General features: G+C 40.1%; 1 protein-coding gene across 1 annotated transcript in view; it reads right to left on the bottom strand.

The window, feature by feature from the left end:
* FREM1 (FRAS1 related extracellular matrix 1) overlaps positions 1-22,204 on the bottom strand; it is a 116,724-nt gene that overhangs the window by 72,162 nt on the left and 22,358 nt on the right. Inside the window, exon 1 of the mRNA XM_080371888.1 lies at positions 1-22,204. This exon is cut by the window's left edge and continues 13,192 nt beyond it; it is cut by the window's right edge and continues 22,358 nt beyond it. The gene's annotated coding sequence lies outside the window, so the exon portion shown is untranslated.

A 22,204-nucleotide genomic window follows, 5' to 3' on the forward strand; every position in this document is an offset into this window, starting at 1 on the left:
AGGGCATTGTTACAAATGGAATAGGGACTGCATGGGGAAAAGCTACTAATTCTGAGTTCCCAGTGTAAGCAGGGGCCAAATCCAGCATGACTGTAACTCTGTAGCCTGTTGCCTCCCTTTGCCTCTTTTTGAACAAGCAAGCTGACTTTGACCCTCATATGGGAACAAAACTGCACTACGAAAATGCAAAACTGAAGTCAATAGTATGAAAGAAAAGAACCAGCAGATGTTCCTGTGGCATGACTAAAAGGCAGATGAAGAAAACAGATGACTGTTAAAAATTAAAATTAACTCAAAGCTGCACCATGTGTAATGTGATACAATCTGGGCTATATTGCCTTATGGAAAAACACAAGGCAAAAAAAAAATATCCTCGAGGTACAACACTAGTATCAGAGTCGTATATTGTTTTGGGTTTCAGATCTCTACTAATAGTCAGATTTTGTCAAGTTTCAGAAAAAATATGGAGTGAGAGTTTATCTCCTCTGAGTCATGTAGATGGCTGTGAGATAGCTTGTGTGCTTGTGTTTGTACTTGCTGGAACGTAGCTTCTAATTCATCATGATTAATGGCCTGTTTGTATTGTACAGTGGTCTGGTTAGGATCAACAACACAACTGTATTTACAGGCTGATTTAAAAAGTGGTGGTTTATTATAAAGTATAATGTCTCTGACCCATTGATCCATAACATAATTGCAGAAGCTCTTTTCAATTCAGTTTGATTGCCCCAGCAATGAACTTAGCATCTCATTTCTTACTGTACTCCTTAACTAAAATTAATTTTTTTGGTCTATCAAGGTCACATGATCTAAAGAATAGACTAAAATTACCAAAGACTTATTGAGAAATGCCAGAGAACTGAGTAGACATGTCTTTTGTACACATACTCTTTATTTCAACATTTGTCCACACAGGGAAGAGAATAGTTCAGTCTCCTGTGAATGAAACAAGCATGGTATATATTCCTTCTAAATTACTAGCTAAAATCATGCAGTCCAGACTGTTGGTATGAAGGTAATCAGGCAACTGTTTTCTGTAAGCTTTCTTTAACAAGGTATAGTCATAATCAGTCCCTTTCTTTCTAGGATTTTATTTGGAAAAGAAAAAAGTGTACCTGAGGCACAAAACAGGCAAGAACACACACACACATGCACCCTATCTCTTCTATTTAATTTCAACTTGGAGTCATAAGCAATGACTTAAAGCACATGGGATTTGCAGATTCAGACAAGACTCCTGTAAGGAGGATGTTGTTCTCAGAGTAATGAAAGACTAGTGTTCTTCCCAAATCTGAAGGCTGTACACCAGAAGGACCTGTTGAACTGAGGAGGGGGGAAAGATACAATTATTTCCCAGGTATTCAATACATGGCAGGGATCTTATTCTGTGCGCAACTGTACCTGGCTTCAGCAGTCCACTCTTCAGTCTCTAATGCAGGTTAAGGAGAACAGGGTGAAAGGGCATGCCTAAAAGGGGAAGTATCAGATCTACCGTCTTTTCCTTCCGCAGCCTATATACTCTGTCCATAAAGATTCACTGTCCTCCTGGCTAGTGCAAATTTGGGAAGGTGCCCGAGTACACTAAGTTTTATTCTTCCTCAACATAAGCAAGCAAGACCAACAACACAAGGTCAAAGAATGAACAGGAAAATATGGGCAGATACCTTGACAGAGAGCTGATCCTGCACAGGCTGTTAATCCTCTAGGCTTGCATGGAGACTTGCCTAGTGGTTTCTCCAAAAAAGTTTATAAGAACATGATAATCACGTTCATGTCATCAGAAAACCAGCACACTTCCTGAAGAAGAAACAAGGATAATCTGGGACTACTGCATGCTTGTGGCTAGAGTCACTGGCTGGGGCTTCTTTGCAGCACTGTGCACTGCTGACACAACTAGGAGGGTAATGCTGCTGCTCCAGCCTGTCATCTTCAATCCACAATAACTCAGACTTTACAAGGAAGAAGTTACAGATTACTTTCATAATGAAACGGTCTGCTAGTTTCCTCCCTTTATCCAGAAGTATTTGAGCATTATCAAGCAAATACTATACAAGATATTCCTTTGAGTTCTGCCATAGGAGACTCAGGATCTGTTGGTTATCAGGTACGGTCAAGAAACATGCTCAATTTTCACAGTGCAGAGCCATTAGTGTATATAACACAATAGAGAAGGTCCTTGCTGCAGGGAGTACATCCATTTCCCCCTCCACTTCTGAGGCACTGAAAAGCCTCATCTGAGACGAAGACACCAGACAAAGCTCTTCTGCTTGGTTAAACCCTCACTCAGTCACTGAGCAGCAGTGTTGTTTTGGAAAGGTTGCTGCAGCAGCAAACTGAATAGAGGAAGATGCCTACGCAGAGACATTACAGCCTGCAGACTCCTTGTAACATGTCCTACATATCCTTATAGTTTGGAACACGGTCATGGCCAGTTTTGGTGACTTTCACAAAGAACTCCATGGTTTGTGCTCTGGCAGTCAGGAGATCTGGGTTCAGATGGCACCTACCTCCTTTCAAGCACAGACATGTGATGAAGCAGCCCTTTAGATATGGTAGCACAGCTGCATGAGTGAAGAGTGTTGGTTTTGGCTGTATTCCACAAAACCATTCTTGTCCTTGGGAAAGAAGACGACTGGAAATTACATTTTATCAGTGCTATTGAGTTTTATGTGACATAGGTTTAAGTCTCCCTGTAATCAACAATAGGAACCTCAAGTGACACTCCAAACAGCAAAGGTTTCTACACTAATGAGTCCAAAATGATAAAGCATCGCGCTGTTGACATTTCTTTCCTGATAAGTATCAGAAAACATTCTTTTCAAAGGACCAGTGTCAGAAACTTGCCAGCATATTAAAGAATCTCTCAGAGGCCTAACCTTTAGGGAGATATTTTCAGCTCCAGTGACAAACAATTGACCTCTTAATTTATGAACCATGACATTGCTGTGTTGTCTGAAAAAAAGAAGCTGTGACCTAGAGGGAGTTTTAACCTGCATACATTTCCACTAAAGTGTTAGAAAGGCACACTGTTAATCTTCAGGGAATAAGGGACATTACCCAGACCCAGCCCACTGACAACAGCCAGTTACTGAATACAAGGAAGCCTGTATTTACCTTACCACAAAGCCTTAAACTAGCAGAAAAATCACTGTTATTTACTCCAGATTGCGTTTAGAGGTTTAGTTTGGGTTAAGTAGCAGGGAGAACCTCTCCACAAGCACAGCTGCCCTTCAAATTACTTCTAACAGGTAATGAGCATGGCAGAGATGTGCCAGTGTGTCAAAATGCTTGGCAGATTGAGCATAACAACTGAAGCTAGAAATTCTGAATACTGGTTTCAGCTCAAAAGCTTTAGTCAGGCTTCCTGGAAAGCTATTTGTTTCTCATTTTTCATATCAAGTGAAAACTCCACTCACTTCAGTCATGTTAAATGACCTGATCCATTGATGACCAAGTTGTATCAAAGCTATTTCAAGGCATGGTTGCTCTTAAGGAGTCGAGGTGTATGCTTATAAACCACATAGATTCTCAACTGGGACATATTACAGAGAGTAACAATGTTGTTTATTTCACATATCATGGAAAATGGTTTATTTACGTTTACTAAGATTGCACTTTAAAATAGTGTAGCCTTTTGGTTAAAACAGTGTAGTCTTTTGGCAAAGAACAGAGGAGAGAAAAAGAGCCAAGGTGATATTTTTGTGTATGCCACAGAAAATAAAAGTAGGGGGGTTTATAAGGCTGGAAATTTAGATGAATCATTATTTGGGTAAAGTCAGCATTTATACAAAATCTGTCATACCTGCAAAGCCTTTTTACCCACACAGTCTATAGCTGTGTCCTTAATATCTGAGATTATTACAGGAACCCTGGTACAGCATGTAATTCATCTTTACAGTAAGCCCTGCGTGATCAAATGGGGACACATCAGTTGCTTTTGTGGAGTTTCTTCCAAAATTATATGCCATATATCATGGCACAACTAATATTTCTCCTCATTTGGTGCAGATAGGCTCATTAGGAGCTCTTTCTGTGTTTGTTTAAAGTCACAGAATGGTTGTCATTGGAAGGGACCTTCAAAGATCATCTAGTCCAACCCAATATTCACTGCAATAATGTAAATGCTCATCAAGAGTGCTAAGTCTCATGGACAGTCACTGTAATAGAGTATACTACAGGTCACATCTCTGTTTTCAAATTCTGAACAATGCAAATCTGAAAACATTGCTGTGTGGTTCCCTTTCCTTCTCCATAAGAAAAATGGAGCACAGCTCTATAACAGTGTCCTGCAGGCAAGAGGGCTGGGAATTGTGACCACTCATTAGGTATTCAGATACAATAGGAAAGGGTGTGAGGAATAAAAACCAAGTGCATGCTGAACCCGTAGTCAGTAACTGACATAATTTTTTGAAATATTCTCTATTTTCAGTAATTGCAACTCAATATATACACTATGTGTTTGTGAAAAAAAGTTGTCTGATATTTCGATTAAAAGCAAATAAAGCACTGTGTCACATATAATAAATAAAGGAAATAATTATTAACTGAGCCTCATGTAATGTCAAGCAACGTGTCTGAAAACAATCCACTTCAGGTTTGGATACAGCTTCAGGGAGTAAAGCCATATATTGCAATGCAACAAGTGTTAGCATTATAGTCTTTATTGATCTTATACAAACCTTTTGAAGAAATTACTGTAATGTATTACTGTCTTACGTGGAGCACAGCTGTCATGAGATCAAATGCACTGTGTCACTACCAGCTGCTTCATTGGAAAATACATGCAGAGTATGCATAATAGCAATGCCCTTGATCACAAAGACAAAATATTGAAGTTTTTGACAGCAGAAGAGGCACTAAACAAAGTTAAGAATGGCATTCTGCAAAATCAAACAAATAAAAAGTCCTACAACTAGGCAGGCTCAAAAGAACTTCCTTCGTCTCGAGCAGATCCAGAAATCAGAACATTGTCTGAAATGGAAGTTTGAGACAAAGGTGAGTAGCATTTTTATTAAAATGAGTAGCTTAATGGAAAAATCTATATTTAATGCTATTCTATCTTTAAACAGCTTGGTTTTTCTCGGAATTCTTTGTATCTTCGGATAGACTCTTAGTTGTTGCAGAGGAACTGTGAATGGACATCTTTATGGATTTCAGCATGTTGACAGCCCCTGCAGTCCTTGTCCTGAATACATCTAGAACATATCACCACGTCTAGGGTTTCCTTCAAATTCTACAGCCATATGACCGGCATACATGCTGCAAACCATAAAAATACCTCTTCATAGTCATGGCTTTCTTTTCAGAGATGTGAGAAGGAATAAGCAGAGCTGGCCCCACAGCAGCGGAGCCCTCTCTCTGTGCCTTCCAGGGCAGCCTCACTACAGGGTGTATGGCCAGCAGGGTTGTGGGACCATGTGACCATCAGAGCTGGCCTGTCCCTCATAGGATCAGGATGGTAGAGATACATAACAGTGCAGCAGGAAGAGAAATTATGGCTAACATATTCTTGCAGAACACTTTCTGCAACGTTAGAAGGCATGCTTGCATGTTTAAGATTCATCACAGAATTTCAATTCTAGAAATTGTAGTTATGAATATTTATACTTGTGCTTCCAGCATCTATAAAGGTATCAGTTCTTCCCATTTGCCTTCCAGGCTGCCGCCATACACTGTTTATTTAGGGTAAAAAGATAGGGGTTGGGTGTTTCAAATCTTCACGCAGCATAGTATGAAGTGGTTGGCAGCAGGTAAGATGACCATCAGCATTTTTGATTTTGAGAGTGGGGACAGTCTGGTCTGTCACACAGGTGTCACATGTGAAGCACAGGATGAACCATTTTCCATCCCTTCCTGAGGCAACCAGCATGTTCCACAGAGGGCAGAGACAGGTCTTGAGCACCACAAAAGTAATGAATTTGGCACAGTTAGAGACAGGAACTCAATGAAGGCACTGGAAGAGCATCAATGTCCCCATAATGGAGGAAATAATTAGATTCCAGCTTGTGAAGAGCTGGCCTAATCTTTAATACACCTAACAAGGGATAGAAAAAGCAATTTTTTTCATGTTAAGAAGTACAGGAGAGGAAGGGCAAAGACTACATCGGACACCACAGCTTAAAAAAAGAACTAACTACATGAAGGACTGTTGCATGCTGGCAGTCTACCGACTCCTTGTAACAATGCTCACAACTAGGCTTCAAAATGCATGTTCAAGATGCCCATGGTTTCCTTCCCTTTCTTTGAAGTCTGTTGCTCCTGCTCCAATCATTCCACTAAAAACCCCAGACCACATGGCCCTGTCTGGCAGATAGGGAATTGTTCTCACAGTGAAGCTACTGCCCAATTTAATACAAACCAAATGGCTTTTAAGAATATTACTTCCACTAAAATAATATCAGTGCACTCAGGTTCCTTAGTTGTTTTACTTGAGATCAATCAAAGCAAACTTAACAAAGCTCTGAAGATTTCTACCCAGAGTTTTTGAAAACTGGGTCTTTTGGGGGGTGGGGCCTTTTTTTTTTTTTTTTTTTTTTTGGCTTACATGGATTTAGGCCACAGCTGGCACAACTGGGTTTTCATCTCAGTTAATGCTTCTAAAGTTTCACTGACTCTCCTTGTTTAGCTCTCACTGCCACTGGCTATGAAAGATCTGCAAAAACAAGTTTCCAAACACTATCACCCATATTATTTCATTTTCTTCAGAAAGTTGCAAGTTCTGCAAAGGCAGAATGCTTCTTGGAAGCATAATAAGGTAGGGCTAACACATAACTGACACCACTCCTGACCAAGTAGCTCTGGTAAACCCATACATTTTAGAATATTGAAATCATCCTGTGCTTATCCTCGCATGTGCTACACACAGCACCCAGACTGAAAACCTTTGATCTTCATAAAGAATTTCACTTCTCTCTGGAGTCTATGTTTTTACTTACAGCAATGCTTTAATAAATGTGACAGCATATTCTGAAACCATTGCAATCCCTAACCGTTCGGAAGGTATGCTGAAGTCTTTAAGCACAGGATGGTGCTTTAATCTGCTATAATCCTCTAAAAAGATTATTTTTTCAAGAATTTTCATACCTTGGCACTCAGCCAAGGTATTATTAAGGTAAGAGTTTAATTAGAGAAAATGGAAGGAGCCTTCTGAGATACAGAAAGAAAAGAAATCCTACTTGGATGCACCTGGAGAGGCCTTGAAAAAATCTAGGAAGGTATGTTATTTTTATTATAACAGTACCAGATCTGATCCTTGCTGGCTATGAATGAAATTATGAATGAAAAGCGAAGTTCAGACTTCTCCAGGAAATTCCCACTGTACATGTGGGTATTCCTGCGATCTTTCTGACTTAACATCAAAGCCCAGCTGTGGCCCAAGCAGTATCCACTGATGTCTGGGCAGATAAAGACCTGTGGGTGGAAAGTACACAGGGAAGTAGGAAAAAATGGGCAACCTGGAAGGTTTGTAAGATAAAGCCAAAAAGAAAAGAAGTGCAGAACAAAGACTGCATTAGAAAAGGAGAATCTGAAACCCAGGCAGTAGGTATGGCCTACAGCTCCATCTCATGCAGCCCAAGGCATACCTTTGTTCTGCTGTTCTTACAGAATAACATGCTAGCATTAACCCATGATCTGTTGAGGCCAAAGAAACAATTCCTCAGCCTGACATAGATGTATAGGCAGATAAAACCCTGCTAGAATTTAGTAAGAAATTAGGCAAGTAATGCAGCCAAGTCAGGTCAGTGGAAGCAAGGAATGTTTTTTTCCCTCTTTTTTTATTTTTAGAATGGTTCTTAGCAAGACAGTAGATAATACAAGCAGAAGGAAAAAGTTCTCAAGTAAGAACTTCTGTATGACTGAGAAAGGGTCTGGAATAGCATTTCGAGCTGTCTTAACTTCATGATCTTCCATGTCTAGAAAGGGAAGTTGTAAATCACACATCGCAAAAGACCTGAATAAGTTACCAAGAGCAAAGACTTTTCTAAAAATTCAGCGTGTAGTCACATCTGTAGCTGGTAGCTTTTTTTTTTTTTTTTTTTAATAAAGCAAATTCTTCCTTCTCTTCCTCTTTCATTGCTTTTTTCAAGTCTTTAAATGACCAGATGTAGCTCCATTTCCATTTCTCCTGGAAGTGCCTAGGTTTTTATTCTCAGTGTCTCTTTCTTACTTGAGCATTCCTGGATTTTTACTTTGTAAACTGGTTAGATAATATCTTGGTTTCCTAAACCTCTGTGCTAAAATATGGATGCTCAGATGTTTTCTCCTTGAATTGGATCAACATTTACTGCTAGTTCTGATTTCTTTTTTAGTTTCTCTTTTTCAAAATTTCAGCTAGACAAGGAAGCAAAAGTCATTCAGCCTCCTCCCTGCACTGGTCAGAGGGTGAACCCAGTAATAAAAAATGAAAGGAAATAAATCTCTTTCCATCTAAGGTTCTTTACAGAGTACTGGTGAATGATAGTGTGAGGTGTCTTTTCACTTGGAAATTTGTCCAAACAGAAACTGAAATTAGCCAGACTACATCTGAGTAAAAAAGCACAGAGGAAGTACCTTGAGGGATGCGGTGTGTTGGCCAGAAACACTAGTGTTTCCAGACAGAGGTGACTGTTGTGGAAAAACAGAAATATGAATGAGTGAAAAAGAAAATTCTCCCATTTTCTGACCTTTCACAAGCCAAGGTTAGATTCAAACAAGAGCACGAGAGCATAGAAATTGAGCCAGCTGTGAAATTTCGAGGCCACCAACAAATGTCATGGAATCATAGAACCACAGAATGGGTTGGGTTGGAAGGGACCTTTAAAGATAACCTAGCCCACCCCCCCACACCATGGGCAGGGACATCTTTTACTAGATCAGGTTGCTCAGGGTCTCATCCAACCTCATCTTGGTATGGATTTCATAGGATAAGCTGGGCACATCTCAAGTGTCAGTCTTAGACTGAAATATCCTATTACTCTGTTCACCTATCCGTCCAACCAGAGAGAAGAGGAAGCATCTCCCCCAAAGACTGGGCAGAGTGACTAGAGACCTATTCAGCCTTAACAAAAGCACAGCATGCAGGAACACAGCTATGAACATAAAGGATGCAGGCACCTAAGTTTTAATTGCCATGAGGGACTGAGACAAAGACTGAGAGCTTTTGCAAATGTTACTTTCCAGACTGAGTTTAGATTCAGACTGAATGATCTCAAGAAAATAACCTACCTAAAAAACCCAAGGCTAATCAGTTATTTGGGACCATCTGTGTCCACAAGCCCAAAGAAATCTTCACCTGCAGGGCAACACCATGCTGAGCAAATACTCCGTGGCTAGTGCTGAGTGAGATCACTTAGCACCTGCTGATGTGCAGCCATGTCAACATGGAGCTTTGCCCTGAAGGATATACCCTGCTTTAGGCAAAAATGACAAGCTGAGGCATTACGCTAACGCTCACTGAAAGCTGCAGTGGCATCTGTTTGTTCCCACCACTCAGTGGCTTGTGACCATCTTTGTCCAGAGGTCACTGGCTCTGAAGCAGGGTCAGAAGAGGAGATGGCCTCAGCACTCCTCAGCAACTTCAGCACAAAAAAAAAGATAGTCACCAGCCTACTTTCAAGATGCAGTCGAAACAGCTAGAGGTTTAGAACTGAAAACTAGCAAGAATTGAGTTTTTATTCAAAGCAGGCAGCTCTACTTTAATCCACAAAACCAAGACACTGATCTGACATTATTAAAATCTTCTCCCTATCCCCTCCAAAAAAACTTATCTTGTGAGCATATATAGAGTTTTCCAATGGCTGATTGTTGGTTCATTTACAGAAAGATTTGTTCTTTAGCCATCCAGACTGAAGACAGTGCCTAGTGAGACAGAAGTTCTGCAAAACTGAACTCTTTTTTCATAGGTTTTGAGGAAAGAGAATCCTTTCCTCTGTGACTGTCAGAATTGACAACTCTTACTTCCTAACAGTTTAGCCTGTCATCACCTGTAGCAACATCACTGGATATCTGAGGAAGTTTCAAAAACTGGAAAAGACATTTTGTTAAATACCCTTTTAATTAAAAAGAGTAAGAAATAAAAAAAGGGGGGTTAATATTACAAATGTGTAGGCTGCACTTGAAATTATTTGGGAAGAGCAGAAATTTAAATATGCATCATAGGATCACTATTATAAAGTATACCAAACTCCTCCTCACCAACGTTCAAAGTTTGAACCAAGACAAGCCAAAAGCCTCACCAGTGGAATTTACTGAACTATTCAGTCTTGCAGCCAGTAGCTTTATTAAAACCAACCAATGCAGACAACAACAAAAACCCTATTAAGAGCCTAGCCAAAAACTGTAGTTTGATCCTTTTAAATCACAGGCTCAGGTCACATATGTAATTACACGGAAGGGAATTACACAGGCAGTATCAAAGGCCTCTTACCTGTGGTGATGGATATGATCTTGGCTCATGGTCTTTGTAACATACTGAATTTCACTACTTCGAGGCTCTTGTATTCTGCTAATTGCTCTTTCATCCTAAGAAAAGGTAGAAAGAATGGTTTCTAAAACAGTAATTGAGGTAAATGAGATTGAAAGTATAACCCAAGAGAAGTCTGCCCTCTTTTCCTTTTTTTTACTTTTTTTCTTAAAAAACTGTTCTGTATTTCCACGCATGCAGTGTAAGAGATTTGAACCTGGCTACTGTGTTGCAGAGGTGGGGAGATACGTTTGCAAGAGCGGAGACTCCCACATTGGAGCCATTTAAGCAGGAGCCAAGTTTACAGGAAAGGCCATCCAAACATTGCTCAAGCATCCTTCTTTTACTGACTGTTTAGACCAAATGCATGCATCCATAGTGTACGTACCCCTAAAATCAACTTCAGAGTGAAGTAGCACTGTTGGAAAACACTTTGTGTATTGCATATATCCTGGGAAAGGCTGAATTATGGCACTATGGCAGCACTCCACTCACGTAAACAGCTTTAGACAGACATACTCTCCCTACATGTACTGTGTTGGCCCCCGACCGTGTGGCTATACAACACCACAGTGGGAGGTCCTGGACCTTGACTTGGGTGCATAAGGAGCTGAAGGCCAGTGGTAAATATGAACATGGTGGGAGCTGAGTGGGACGTTGCGGGGCTCGAGGCTGAGGAGCAGGCTGCCAACAGGAATCCCAGCCTTAGCAGACGAGGCCCCTGTGAACGTCTGTGAGCAGCACACCTTTCTCAGGCATGACCTGGTCTGGTCCAGCATCCCAGTAAGAGAGGAAAGCAGTGTCCTGTAAACTGATAGGTCTGACTAGGGCAAGAATGGAGAATAAGGAAACAGCTGACAGTGCGTATTTCTTGCCTTTTATCAAGCCTGCTCCCTTCATTCACAATCCTGCCATAGCACTTTCACAGAGAATTAAGGTGTCAGCTAAACCTCATCCTTCAAACACTTAGCTCAGATGTACAAGTAAGCATGTGATGTTTTGCTGGTGGCTGAGGAAGACAATGACTTACATATGCTGTTAGCTTGCTTGTGCATCTGGTCTGAAAAAAATAAGGTAAAAGTGTGTGGCATTTAGAACAAAAAAAAAAAAGAATCCCAAAACTATTGGAAGGAGATGAGGGCATTGGTATACATGAGGGAAACAATAATAGCCTTATATTTACTGTACTTTGGCAAATTTTGGAGGGTTTCAGTATTTTTAACAAAAACACATCCTTTACACCCTTGATGTCTCTCTATTGTATCTCCCCAACACAGCTGAGTTCCCCCCCAAAAGGAAGTTTCCAGAAGCAGAGAGCTGCTTAGTCAAACTTTTCTAGCCTTCATGGAAGTACAGCCCATGACATTTATAAGCCTTATCTAAAGTTTAAGGGCAAGTTCTTAACCAGACCTTTGTGTTCAGTGGAAAGTAAATTTCAACTTCAGCATCCGTAATAAGCTAGAGTTGGCAATAAAATCACCCTCACTTACCCCACGTGCCTTTCCCTTTTTTCTCCAGCACTATGTGGGATACCGACCAACAAGATACCAGACAAAAGAAATTGTCTGTCTGAGTGAACACACTGATTTCTTTGTCTCTAATACTGTGCCTTTGTTCCCAAAGCTGGCCTGGATTGTGTGCAAGACAGCTGAGACAATTAACAGGAACGTTATTAACAGGCATGCCGGCAAGTTACAAAACCACAAAATTCTGGTGGAAGACCATCTCCACTAAAGCCAGCGAGAGCTGTGATAACAATATCAGTGATTTTACCCTTTAGGACCATCCTTTACCTCTTAGGATTCACAGATTTCAACTGAATACAGAGGAAATAACCACAGCAAATAGATGAAAGACCCTTTAGCTTAACCCCTGTTTTTTTAAAATCTACGTAGAAGCCAACAGTGTCAGCCAAAACACATTTCATACTTCTGTTTCCAGGGTTTATATGTTGAGTAGCCCAAACAGGTTATACTAAGAGCAGCATGTTATGGTGTTTCAAGCAAAAAAGAGAGGTGGAAGGTCTCACTGAAGTTGTAATAAAATATTCTTAACCCAAACTGATATCCTGTCCCTTCTGTGTTACCATGTTCGGCCCACGCTTTCTCATTCCCTGTCTTCACACACGTCACAGGTAGAATCCTCTGGAGTGCCATTTTTGTCAGTTCTGAACCCACCTCCTGACATTTTTAGCACCTTCCTCTTCGCAGGAGTCTCACGCAGTGAGCCCCCCTCAGCCTTCCCGGTGCCGAACAAGGCCCTGAAACTCCCATGTACATGGCAGCTCGCGGTCCTGAATTTGGATGTCAACATGAGATACTCTGATCTGCAGAGGTGCTGAGTGTCTAGCACCTCCAGACTGCTGGCACCAGGTGTTAAGGGTTTCAGGTGACAATGTCACACCAACAGAGACTTGACAAGAAGGTCAGTCAGTATTTTAACAGACTGTATATTTCAAACTGTTTACTGGCAATGTGCAATAAAAGAAAAATATTCTGTTTAGAAAACTCAGGTTACCTTCATTTTGAATGCTAGTCAAACAGCTGCCTATCCTGTGGGCCAAGCATCCAACCTGTAGTCCTGCAATAAATTATTATTGTCTAGTGGATCTTTGCACTTGAATGGAACCGCACCGAAATAAATCTAGTCCTGCCCATTCAGAGTTTATCATGGGATCCAAGCCTCATCATTTATTGATAATTCAATAGAAATATTAGGAGCACCTTGTTCTGCAAGCAAAGCAGAAATCCTGCCAGTGCCACAACCCCTGCCAAATGGATTGTTAATTGCATTTAAAAATTAGGTGCAAGGGCACAGACTGTCAAACAGAAATGCCTACTTTCATTTTGCACTGCATGTTCAGGGATCCCCCCTACACTATCTTGCATTCAGACAGGATCCAGCAACAGGACAGAGTTTCTAATGCACTCTCATTTTGATAGGCTGAGCTCAGGCAGGCAAGAATTAGAAATCCAGAGGTCATCCCATTCTGAGTCTGTTTTACGACAGATGGTTACAATCAGCTTTTACCGGTAAGCATAAATGAACAGTGATGTTTAAATTCTTAGCATCCTCTGGATAACATCTCATGTAAACACAAGTAAATTGCCTATACTAAATGTCTTTACATGTATTTAAAGGGACCACCTCTATTTCAGCACTCCTCTCTCTAATGGAGAGCATGACTTCTTGAATATCCATAGTTCAAGGGGCCCCAAGTTTGCATCCTGCTGGATTAACCAGATCAGTTCCTGCTAAGAGCACTGCCAAATGCTGGAGATGGCTGGATATGAGCATGTATAATACCCTCCATAAACAAAGTAATTGCCAGAATAAGTATACTTGCTGGCTTTGCACAGTGTATTTTCATTCTGTAATGGGAACAATCTCTCTTGACTCCCTGTAGTAAATATGTTCATAAGATCAGGAGGCCTGGGTTACCATTCATATGACTAATTAGCATGTCATTCTCAGCCTTGGTAAAACGACATAAGAGTATACTTAAAAGCATATTTCTGAAAGATGGGTGGCAGGATTTAGAGAAGTTCTCTACAAAACCAAAATGCTAATAACTGCAAGTGTCAACAGACTTGGCACCTGTTGTATCATTGACAGCTTAACAGCAAAAGATATTGTTTAGGAAATTAAAAACTTAACACTATTTAGTGCAAAGAAACACTTCTTTTGCTAATGCTGCTCCATAACCATTAGCTGGTTACACTGCTGAAGCATTTGCTTACTTTGGAAGAAATTTACCCCTTCCCCATGAGGAAAGTGTTCCCGTAATTTTTGCCATGAGCAGAGGAAACTTTGGGGTCAGGGGCTAGCCCAGAATATTTTTTTTAGGAATGCCAAAGTCTGTTTGTTAGCTTGCAGTCTTATTTTCCCTGCAATTCATTCCCATCCTTCCACACCCATTTCCTTTAGGGGGATGTGGAGAAAAGAAAAAAAAAAAAAAAAGAATAGGAAATTCGCATTTTTTTATTTCCTTTAAAGAATTCTGAAAAGATGCAAGCGTGCAAGTGAGAGACAAACTGGGAATGAAAGAGGTCTTACTGCAGCAGAAACTTTTCTAGTCAAGAAACAAGAGTGTCAGGTCTTGGCTGCTACAAATTGTTTTAAGGTATATCGGGAACTAGAAAAATAATTACCCCACTAGCCTCAAGAAACTGAAAACTGAGGCAAAAGAGATGTTAAAAACAGACTTTTGGGGACTTTTCAGCTTATTTTTAAGCTTTTGTGAATAGCTTTTTATCCTGATTTGTAATAATGATTTAGCTAACACTTTGAAATGTCTTCTTGTCAATCAAAGAATTCACGCTGACAACACACGTGAGTTTTTTTGTGGGCCAGGAAATCCTTCACTAAAACAAGCACAGAGCAGAGCAACTACTTCTGATGCTTCTTGGGAAAGAAAACAACCAAACAGACTCTTCTTAAAAACACAGAGGTAGGCTGAGGAGATGAGGTCAGCTCTTTTTAAAAGCCAGGCATGAAAAATAGATTAAAAAGCTGATTTGAAAGCTCTTTTATGGGTTATATTTCAGTCCACCACAAAATAATGGAATAAAGATAGTATCAAAGCTTTTGTTTCCTATGCAAAACAATTAAATGTTTACTACTCATATTTCACTTCATATACTCCTTTAGTGCATGGCTGCTCATGAACACACAAAACCTCACTTGACTGGAAGATGTTTGTTTTGGAGCAAGAAGAATGTAGGTTGATAAAGTGACATGTTGATAACATGACATGATAAATTAAACATGTTTATAGCCTTCCTTTGTGTTCCTGAACAGTGGATGGATCTTTTCTCCCACGGAATAGGAAAGACAGTTCTGTTAATTCAACACAGATGCATAGTATCCTCTTGCAGAAAAAGAACTTATTAACAGGATATCCAGTTTAAGTTTTGCATGGACTAATCATCCCAACTATATTCTGCCTTTAAAAAACATTCAGCAAAGTACCTTCATGGGTTTGTCTCTTTTTTCCAAAATCACAAGTAGACTTTTTTTTTTTTTTTTCCCCAAAGTTGAAGGAGTCATCAGATTCAGATCATTATTTCTACAGCAGCCCTGGAAGTTAGAGCAAAATAAGCAGGGAGACAAACCTAAACGTGGGCCAAAAAGCACATACATTTCACTTGCAGCAATGCTATTAATCCAATTGTGTTGTATGACTTACCTTGCCAGAAGATCAAACTGTGAAAAGTCACATTATCTAGCCTGAGCTAACGAAACTACTCTGTGATTAGCACAGTGAGACAGCTAGATTTACACAAACTGCACTGAGACCTCCTCTCACCACAGACAGCTAATGAAGTATAATTATAGTGTGTCCCAGACCATTCTGAATTCACAGATAACCATGAAATACCAGACATGTCTTCCTCAGATCATATCTTAATGTACTTTAATTGTTTTACGGAAAACTAGCAGTTTTCTCAGGGTGACCAACCATGCAAGTTCAGAAAGCATCCAGTGTATGATTTTCCTCCACCATTTTCATCACACTGCTCATTCACTATTTTCTTGAGAAGTAGATGCAAAGGCGTGTGTTTGGTAACAGTGACAAAGAAACAGTGTTAAGACCTCTGGTGTAATTCTCAGCATACAATGGCTTAGGAGAGTTCTGATAGATGCTTAAGTCCCCAAAATAGCCAGAAAACGTATCAAGTGAAGGTTCCATTAATCATTTCTGGTGCATTGAACTTTACTAACAAAAGCTTTGCCCTGGACAAGCATTTAAGTGCTGCAAAAAATTCCACTTTCTGTAAGGCTTAACAATGTTTATTCTGAGCTTTGTGTACAGAATAAAATTAAAGTAAGATCCAACAGGTACTACAGTAAACCACATTCTGTGCTCTCAGCTAGTCACTAAGCAGGCTGCGTTAGCTTGATCTTTAATCCTATATTAATGAAATACTGAAAGGAAGAACAAGCCAACAGTGATTGAAATAACTAGAAGTAAATATTTGGCAGACGTACAGAATGCAATTAGGGACACATGTGTGTTAATACAGAACACATACCTATGTAAACTGTTATTTATTAAAAGTAAGCCATGGCTAACAGAGAGACAAAACTACACCCTTAGAGTTGCCAGAAACTGCTGTTAAATAGGTACTAAATGCCAATACAAGTGCTATTCAATAGACGGTGCGATCATATCGGTGCTTAGACAGTCTCAGCAAGAAGATCCTTAGAGTCCATCAGCTTACATGGACAATTGTGTCTCTTGCCAAACCTCTCTCACAGTTAAACAGGACTCTGGTACAATGGCTAGTGGGTTTTGTGCTAAATCCACTCCCATTTCACTTCTGAAACTTTAGCATTTTTAGCAGGCAAGCATGAGGACTATTTTTGTAGTCTTAGGACATTGCTTCCAAGGAAATAGCAGTGGCTTCTAGCAATCACAGGTCCAAGCCACTGGATCTAAGTCTGGGCTTGGAGAAATGCAGAGCTCCTTGAGAAATGCAAAGTTCCTGGGGTTCTCTCCCAAGCAGTCTGTGATTTATAGGGCACAGCTTCACAAAGGTGGCAGAACAGGGAATGAATAGTCTGCTCATCTCTCCTTGGGAGCTTCATATCAATTCCAGAAGCAACAGCTGCTTTCCTTGCCCATGGTTAAATCCATTCACATGCAAAGATTTGCTTTTCACCTTCATGCATCTGTCGTGATGCATTTTTAGACCACTAAAGCTTACAAGGGGGAGAAAAGAAAGGCGGCAGAAGCTTCTCACTAGTCACTGGGAAACGTATTAAAGATACTTCAAAATCTGTAAAATCAGAGAATATCAATACCAGAGATGTGTTTTTGAGTAGCTGATATGTTCCTGCCCTGAGGAGGCTACCATTCTGGAGCAAGCACAAAGGCCATGTTCTGCCATCAAAAGCTGCTGAGCTGCTTTGCTCACGTGGGGTTTCATTGTTTTCAGTGGGTCTCCTGTCCAAGGGGTTTATGTAGTACCACATATAGTTTTTGTCAAAACGGTTAAAGAAAGTTTCTGCTTGCACAGAAATACATTTTTTTCTTGAAACAAAATAGTTGGGATGTTGCCAGAGAGTTTTAGTAGTCCAGTTCATTCTGACCCAGAATTACCTTCTTCTAAAATGGACAATAATAAATACGATCCATTCTAATACTAAAATCCATCACCACTAAAAGAATTTGACACAGACTTCTCATTAATAACAAAAAATCCTGAGTAAGCACCCTACTACATTCTACATTTAATGATTCTGAAGGTCATTAAATAAATCCTGTGAACTGATGCATCTCATTCCTCTTTTTCCCAAACTTAGAATAAACAAAACATTAAGAACACCACAAAGCGAACTCAAACTAGCAACAGTAAATTGTCTTCAAGGGTTGTCTTTTCTTCCCTATTCAGATGAATCCATATACATACTCCAGAGATTTCAAGCATGGGCTGTGCAAGGGCATATCAGTTTCACATCACTGCCCACAGCTTGCCTGGTGCAGTGGTAAAGCAATTTGTTCTGTGTCAGTAACAGTATTCGTGGTGTTGTGCTGATAAGGGGGCCTAGGATGTGATTTATTCCTAGAGCAGCTGAAGATGAAATTCCAGCTGTGTTACACTCTCTTCATTAAACTAGCTGTACATTACAGCCACATGCCTGCAAAACACAGGGAGATACTGAAAAAATGAAAAAGGAAAACATCCACAGAGACACAGCACCTCACAGGCTCCAGGGCACTTGGCAGTCAGCTTGGCTTGGCTAATTGTCTTCTGTGTGACATGGAACATATGGCTTTTACAGGTAAAAAAGTTCTCGAAAAAGCACGTCAGAGAAGGGAACGTTAAACCTCAGACAGCTTCATTTGTTGAAGAGCGAAAGGAGGCAAAGGCAGTATCTTACCTGGGAAGAGCTAAACCAACCTGAAAAGTTCTTATTGGGTCTGGGAACTGAAAATTGCAGCTAATGGAAAAAAATGTTATGGTAGTGGGCCATATGTTCCCATCTGTGGCAAAATTCTTCCAGAGTCATACAAGTGATAGAAAGAAGAAAAAAAAACCAACAACAACACACACACACCACCACCCCAGATACCCTTTGGTGGGTTTCCACACTTCTCCAGTTTGTTGAACCTGCCAAAAAAAGACTCCAGGACATACAATGGTTGTCTGTTTAGCAGCAGTCCATGGCCACATTGCCTTTGGGAGCTGCTAGGTATAAGCTTGAATTTGCAGTTGTCAGTTGCCCCTGTACAGCCGGCAGAGTCCAGCAGTGACTCTGTACGTGACCAGTCCCCATCTTCTATCTGATGTTAAAGAGAGAAGCAGCATTAGCAATAAGACAGTTCTAGTTCAAATGCAAATGTCAACCCTAAGAAAACATACACTGAGACATTACTCCATAAGCAGTGTTTGAGCACACTGACAGTTGCCCTGTTTAGTGTTTTTTTGCCAAAGAAACTGAGAAACCAGAGCTTCTGAAAGCAAGAGGCATTGCTGAAACAATGTACTTGACCTAAACTCATAACCAGAAAGTCTAAGACATGGTGGATGGAGCTCACCAACCTAATAAAACTTCATTCCAACTTGAGTGACACTTATCGAAAATCTGAAACTCAGCAGCTAAAATCTGTCACAGTTTTCAGCAAAAGGTAACGGGGGCCTCTTTTGGGCTTTCTCTTCAGTATATATTGCCATCTGTTGTGTCTATCATATATACGCATGTCTCTTCACACAAACACAAAATTCAGTTTGATCAACATTTTACACAGTGAAATGACAATTCACACACCAACACAGATCCTAATAAAACCAGTTTGTTCTAGACATACATCTAAGAAAAAAGGTGTCACCTTCAGAAAGAACCAGGCATCAGCAAACAAAGCTGGCAGGTGGGGGTGTTGCAGCAAGCCCAGGTAGTTACACTGTGAAACTGCTTGCCACAGGGTGGAATGGACCACAATTTTTTATATACATTGAAGGGGAGTTGATGCAGGTTAATGGCGGAGAAATCCACAGAGCTACAAAGTACACAGAAACCACTTCTGGCTCAGCAAGATGTGAATGGGAATGACCAAAGGCTTGTAGAGCACAGAGGGCAGGAAGGGGAACAAAAAGGCTGAAGTGTTGTGTAGCCATGTCCCTGTTTCTAGCCTATTTCCTCAGCACCCACTGTTGGTGCTGTGGGAAGCAGCGCCTGGGATGAAGACCCTGCACATATCCAATATAGTTTCATTACGTTTTTGCAGCCCTTTGAAAAATATGATTTTAAGATGAAAATGAGAAGAAAAAGTAGCTCCCAGCTTTAGCCATTAATAACAGGGGTTTAGTTCTATTTTTTATTAGTACTAGTGTTTAGCCTTTTGTAGAAAAAGCAGCTTTAATCAGCGCATTTTCTGAATAAAACTTTTCATTTTTTTGTGGACATTTTACATCTGGAGATAGTTTTTTTTAAAAAAAAAGGCAAAGTCACATAAACATATCATTGTCAAGTTGCAGTAAATTTCCATCACAGCACTTAGGGACCTTCTCTACTCTCTGAAATCAAAGAATAAAAAAAAAAAAACAAAACCACCAAAAACAAACAAACAAACAAATAAACAAGAAACCAACAACTTAAATAAATTGCAGCTGGATCACTTAAAACAGGAAATCTAGCTGCTTTTGGCAGTGTTCATCTGATCATCCCCATTTTCAAGTTGCTTTTAAAAAGAAACAACAGTTTCTTTCTCCATTTCTTGTTAATCTGCTTGCCTTCATTCTCCAGGTCGTATTTAGTTTCAAAGGATATCTATTAAAGGTAATCACAGGTAAAACCAAACTGGTAGACAAAAATCACAGGTAAAAAATAACTACATAAATTTATGGTTTTGCATACCAGCCAGAGTACCTTGTCTTTTCTGTGCCCATCATGTGACCTCTCTGAGGACCTGTACATCTGCCAGAGCTATGGACATTGGACCAACGCTTCTCTGAAACATGAAGGATACAGAAAGCAACTGTGAGAGAAGATCCCTGGAATGTCAGCCCCACTCCACTCTTGTTCTGTGTTTTGTGGGCAGATCCAGACTTGGCTGTAAATAGAGCTCAGTACTAGTTAAGGGTGATATTTTTCCTAGAACAGATTCAAACAACCCTGATTTTTGTAATAAGAAGAGATGTTATTGCCTTAAATATTCCTGAACTTTTCCAGATGGGTATAACAGGCCAAGCTGTGAATAACACATAGTGGGGAAATACCTCCAAAGTCCAATCTCAGGCTTGCTCAGAGACAATCAAGAAACTACCACCGTAAGTCTTGTTCTCCTGAAAATTTCTGGATGAAAACTCCAGTTGTCGCATTATCTTCCTGAGTCATCACTGCACAGTGAAAGTATCTGCCATGTAAAGGGTACCCATTTGTGACAGACCTTGAAACTGACACATTTTACTTGCCTTAAAGGTACTATGAATTTTGACAGGCTCAATAATGATTTTTGCACAAGTATCTCTGCACAAGTCTAAGCTGCACTATACCGCATGGCCTTCATCAGCTGACGAACAAACCCAAAGTTACAGGACAATTGCAGCACTTGCTAGAGGCATGCAATGAACAAAGCGAGGACTCCCGCAGAGAGGTTCCCACAGCAGTTCCCACCTAACACTGGAATTGGGGAAATGCATGAAAGAATAATATTTATATATTCTCATGAAAGTCTCATGAAAGAACAATACCAACAAGAACTCCTCCTCCAGTGTGCAGACCAAAAGGTACCTTACTGCCTAACCAGGAAGACCTTCAGACAGTGGGAGCTGAGAGAGTGAAAGCTGCAACATGATGTTGCCAGTCTTCCTGGATGACTGGGCTGTGACTGCTTAATAGAAAATGCAACTCTGACAAGAAGAAACCAAAGAATGGTAGATGAACAGGACAAACTCTGGCTAAATACAGGGCTTGTAGGCTGTAAATTCTGTCTTCCGTACCAGATCCCCAGGAGGCATTAAGGCAACACAACGGCAGGAGGTCAGAAAACAACGAGCAGTCAAACCTTACAAAGTCATTATCCTGCATATTAACTGTGGCAACTGGGTGCATGTTTTCTCTGCATGGCAAATTTAGAGTAGAATATACTGGCCAAAGTCAGGAAGATGAGTAACACTAAAACATTACCTCTCACCAAGGTGTGCGGTTCAAAAGCTGCAAAAAAGACTTCATATATCAAATGTTAATTTGTGAAACTGTAATTGTGAAGTTGTTTCTTGCAATAATTTTCCAGAACTGGAAGTAAAGCAAGGTCAATCGAACAAGTACCATAATGCACCAACACAAGTTTTGCAATTTCACCTGCAAAAGTATCTGTACAAGTCTGCCTTTAAAGTAGTGAACCCTAATATACCTCTTGTTTTAAATGTTACATTGACTTTGTTCCTTAGGTGTTTCCATTAATAGCTGTATGTATTTTGAAAAGTTACTAATTATAAAATACTTAGATAATCAGCAAATGGTCTAAATAATCCTAAGAAAGGACACAAGAACTGATGAATAGAAGTCCCACAAAGGTGAACACCAAAGAATGTAACTCAGCAGAGAAAAACTGAGGGGTTCTTATAGAATGTGTTTGAACAAAGCCATTCCAAAGAAATTAAAAACAGTTGTTCAAACACCTCTTTCTGATGGAGAAATTACTAGCGTTCATGGGAATATAAAACTATTTAATGACATTCCTTCTAAACCTGTATAGGATTCCTGATTCCTCTACAGATTTTCTGCAAAATGACTTTTTCTGTTCTTTGGAAGACA

The sequence above is a fragment of the Falco punctatus genome, assembly GCF_963210335.1.
Source record: "Falco punctatus genome assembly, chromosome: Z".
Classification (NCBI taxonomy): Eukaryota; Metazoa; Chordata; class Aves; order Falconiformes; family Falconidae; genus Falco; species Falco punctatus.